This window comes from Sardina pilchardus, chromosome 12 (genome assembly GCF_963854185.1).
Source record: "Sardina pilchardus chromosome 12, fSarPil1.1, whole genome shotgun sequence".
Classification (NCBI taxonomy): Eukaryota; Metazoa; Chordata; class Actinopteri; order Clupeiformes; family Clupeidae; genus Sardina; species Sardina pilchardus.
The window spans coordinates 9,463,337-9,468,336 of NC_085005.1; the positions used below are offsets into that span (position 1 = coordinate 9,463,337).

At 49.4% G+C, this 5,000-nt stretch overlaps 1 protein-coding gene across 1 annotated transcript in view; it reads right to left on the bottom strand.

Moving 5' to 3' along the window:
- The window catches only part of LOC134097796 (exostosin-1), a 213,528-nt gene that overhangs the window by 73,671 nt on the left and 134,857 nt on the right, over positions 1-5,000 (bottom strand). The gene's annotated exons all lie outside the window — the stretch shown is intronic.

Genomic DNA, 5,000 nt, shown 5'->3' on the forward strand with positions numbered 1-5,000 from the left:
GGCCTCCCCCCAGTCGAGACACGGGGCCCCAGGGTGCTCTGGAATCCGCCCCAGTCAGTGTGTGGCCCACCCCCACAAACCCCCCTCCAGCCTGTCCCACCTCATCCTCCCCCTCCCTGTCCTGTCCTGATCTCACTCACTACAGAGGAATATTAACACACACACACACACACACACACACACACACACACACACATCTCCCGAGAGACCCCTCACACACGTAGACTCCAAAGAAAATGTTTCCCACACAGGATCATGTTATGCACCAAGTGTGGTTACAGTTAATGAGGACTCCTATGAGAGCACTAATGTGGGTCCAGGATATTGCATTCTGAAAGCCTAATTTGGTGGACACTCATTTTGTTGCATATTCTGACTATAAACACACACTGATAACACACACACACACACACACACGTGCACACAATGATTTGATCTGTCATCACTACATCTCATTAAAGTTACACCCATAATCAAAGTCAATCATCTCCAAATAGTCTACACGTTGGCCAGGGACTATTCCCTTGTGACTATTCTGTGAAAACAAAGCAAAACATTTACAAAAGACCCCCCCCCCCCACACACACAGACACATATGCAAACATGCATGCACGCAACTGAGTCATTTTGACCACACAGCTCCCCCACTCGTACAGGACGCACGTAAATCCACACACAAACACATCCATCTCCTGAGGAGGAGACAACAACCCCCCCCCCCCCCCCCCCCCATCCTCCGTCCACTCCAGCCTGCACAATAATCCAGCGGGGACCACGACTACACCACCGCCTCCGCCTCCACCTCCACCTCCATCTCCATCTCCCCGGCCCCACCCGAGACAGAGACAGCTAGTAATGGAGCCGTGATCGAGAGCTGAATCTGTTTACTTTCCATTTGAATGGCAAAGTGGGGCCAGAGAGCAGATGGTGTGTGTCTTCACACACACTCGAGCGGAGAGAGGATACGTGTGTATCCGCGCCCCCTCCCCTGCTCCCCCCCCTCACCCCCCCCCCCCCCCCCCCCCCCCCCGCGTCATTGGGAGCCAATAACAGAGGTGCTACACGATGATTCCCTCCAAATTGAGTTCTGCATCATTTGGTCCAGCGACGGCGGTGGAGTCTGGCCCAAGAACAACAGGTATTTGCTGTGGCAGCCCGGGGCCCCGGCAATCTGGACACCATTAGCGGCTAATAATTAGTTCCAGTGGATGGGATTTACGGCGTGCAATCCCCCTTCCCCTCCAAACGCAGACGTGAGCGAACACACACACGCGCAAAACACACACACACACACACAGTGACCCTATAAAAACACACACTCCTCTCCCCTACCACACACATTTTCTCTTTTACGACAAATACATACTAATTTAAACATGACAATCACAGACTCTCATTCGACAATAAATACTCTCTCTGTCACACACACACACACACACTCGCTCACATTCAGACACACATACTGTACACACACACACACACACACACATACACATACACACACTTCCTCCTCCCCTGGCATGCTATACATCTGCATGCATATTCCTCTTACCTAATGACACCAGGGTTCCCACTGGAGGGTACATATGGAGGCTCTGTACTAACCTGTGTGTGAACCCTGATCTCCTGCCACAATGAGGACACACGGATGGGTGAGTGTGTGTGTGTGTGTGTGTGTGTGTGTGTGTGTGTGTGTGTGTGTGTGTGTGTGTGTGTGTGTGTGTGTGTGTGTATGTGTGTGTGTGTGTGTGTGTGTGTGTGTGTTGGGGATTGGGATAGATGGGTTGGAGGCCCTCAACAATCATCTCAAGCCCCTCACTGTACCCCCACCCCCCCCCCCCCACTCAAGAGCTCCTCTGAGCCCAGTGCACTGAAGCCCACGCCGGCTGCTTCCTCCTCAGTCTCTCCCCTCCATCTGAACTGCATACCACACATGCGTGCACTACACGCTCTCGTCTGCTCTGGTCCCAGCCAGACCCCCAGAGCCCCGCGCAGCCTCCAGGCTGTCTATTACACACACACACACACACACAACCCTCATCTCCCTCCATCTCCCCTATGCCCTGATGCTCCCATGGAAGACAGAGAGAAGCAGCAGGAGAGAAAGCACACAGAGAGAGAGAGAGAGAGAGAGAGAGAGAGAAAGGGGAAGAAGGGTAAGAGGGAGGGAGGGTAAGAGAGAGGGACAGAGAGAGAAAAGGAGGGTGTGAGAGAAAGCAAGAGAGAGCGAGAGATAGAGAGAGAGAGCTGACCTGCTTTGTAGTATGCAAACATAAGAGCATTGACTGCAGACTCAGGCCTGAGCTGTTTGTGTACAGTAAGAAGCCGCTGTTATGTATGTGGAGCTAGAGTAGGCTATGCAGTGGAGGGGCCACAAGACCAGGAGGAGGAAGAGAGGAGCAGCGGAGGAGGGAAAGAAAATAAATAAAAACAACAACTGCACAGATGGAGAAAGCATAGTAGAAGCACACACACACACACACACACACACACACACACACACACACACACACACACACACACACACACACAACACACACACACACACACATGCAAACACTCGCACACACTCAAACACACTCGCATCTGATGGAGAAAGCACAGTTACTGAACTGGGGTAAATGAGGAATCAGTGAAGTGAGGAATACCTTACACACACTCGCATATGACACACCTCACACATACACACACAGAGACACAGACACACACACACACACACACACACACACACACGCACTCTGGGTCTTTGTGCCGTGTTGCGTGTGCTGAGCAGCCCCACACTACAGTTCAATAACACTTCAGACATTAGCCAGCTGACACTTGGGCCAGAAAGGTGATTATGCCACTCAATTTCAATCAGGCGGCTCAATACGGATTTGGCAAATGAATGCACTTGAGGAGACACATAGAGCATCTGGGGCGATGCTGACCGCACAGCCATCACAGCCACAGACATCTCCTCATTCTTTCACACTATATTTTTTACCTCTCACACATATATACAGTATTCATATATTCATATATTCACTACGTAGTTCACCCATTGGACTGCTTTAGACTACTTGCTGCTTGAATCATGTAAGGTAAGCGTGTACGCCTGGGGAAAAAAAAGGAAAAGAGGGTTTGTCAGCACCGAAAACACGGCGAGCCTGCAAGATTTCCCCAGCCGCACCGCTCTAGTTAGCGGGCTAACTCAGTCGTCGTATGAATCAATATCCGCCGGCTTGATTAATACAGTTCTAACGACGGTGCTCTGTTGCTATCAGGACACAATGCAATGAATGGCCCCGGGGTGTAGCAGGGGCGGCTTGGGGATCAAATGGATAATCATGGTTAAGTGAAAAGTAATCAAACCAAGGGTTGCTAATCCAGGCCATATTGTGGTCCTGCCTATTGGGCGACTGAGCCAATTAACGAGACAGTTTGGAGAGCTTCGCTGCTGCTGTGACCAGCTGGAAGTTCAAGGAGCGGTCAGGACTCGGAGTGTCTAATCCCCTGGTGGACATGAAGTATGTTCCCCCTGGTGCGCAGACGGATGCACACAAGTATGCATGTGTGTGTACACACACACACACACACACACACACGCACACACACACACACACACACACACACACACACACACACACACACACACACACACGCACACACACAAGCACGCACACACACAAAATGCACATACAAAAAAACATTTACACACACAAACACACACACACACACACTCTCTCTCTCTCTCACATACACACACACTCTCTCTCCCTCTCTCTCACACACACACACAGACACACACACACACACACACACACACACACACACAAGCATACAGCATATATAGACATACAGTGACCCCAGCGGCACAATTATGCTCACACAAGTACACCAAAACACATTCACCCGTGCACACATCAAAGGCAAAGACCCATTAAGTCCAAGCACACTCACACTGCCCACACGTATGGGGTCAGCCTCGGGCCAAGATCGCCGGCGATCGATAGGTGAGTGGGCGTGGCCACAGCCGTCTGTCTAATTGATTAGCCTCTGTGCTCATTCACCCTTCATGGGTCTCAAAGGCGCAAAGACCACCAACACAGAGGATGCAGCCTCCCTGCTATAAGGAGCCATGTAAGATGTAGTTCAAACCTTTCTTCCCATGCACACATACAATCAATATACAGAACATCTCCGCATTCTTTCACACTATATTTGTACCTCTCATACTGATATATACATATATACATATATACAGTATATATATATATATATATTTTTTTTTTTCACTAGTTCACCCATTGGATTGCTTAGACCACTTGCTGCTGGATCATGTAAAGTAAGCATATATGCTGGAAAAAAGATATATGGGAAGAAAAGTCAAAGAGGGTTTCTCTAAAGGGTTACTAAACCACAAAACAAGAAATGAAGTAAATCCATGTTTTTCTTTCAAACACAGTGCACACTAGTTCAGCCACTGGATTGCTTAGACTGAGAATAGCGAGTTTGGCTTGGTAGCTGGCCTTGGTCCTGGGATGCCAATAGCGAGGATCGCATGCGAGTGATGTCCGCTGACGCCCCCTATGGATGAGGGGTAATTAGCAGCTTAGAGCTAATCTTGAAATGGAGGAGCAGGGGAGGAGGTGGGAGGCTTTGCAACTCCTGCGCGACGTAAAGGGCAGTAAGGAGGGGTTTATTCCCTAGGAATGGAAGTGGGGTGAGTGATGGCTTCAAAACTTTGTTTAGAAAACATCATTTCTTTTAAGAGGTAAAAATGTTGAATTGTAAAATAATGGTAAAAAAAGCAGTATTGGCCTGACTGTTTTGGCCTCTCGTACGCACTATACCTCCCACTTCTCTGACCTTCCGTGTGTACCGGTGTCAGTCACCAGACATAGCCTGAGGAGGTGCGGGGTGAATATTTTTGAAAATCGTTGTTTTTGTGTGCATGACTATGTTGATTCTAGGTTGGTGCAACAGTGTATAAGTGAGCCAGTTGTGTGTATACACAG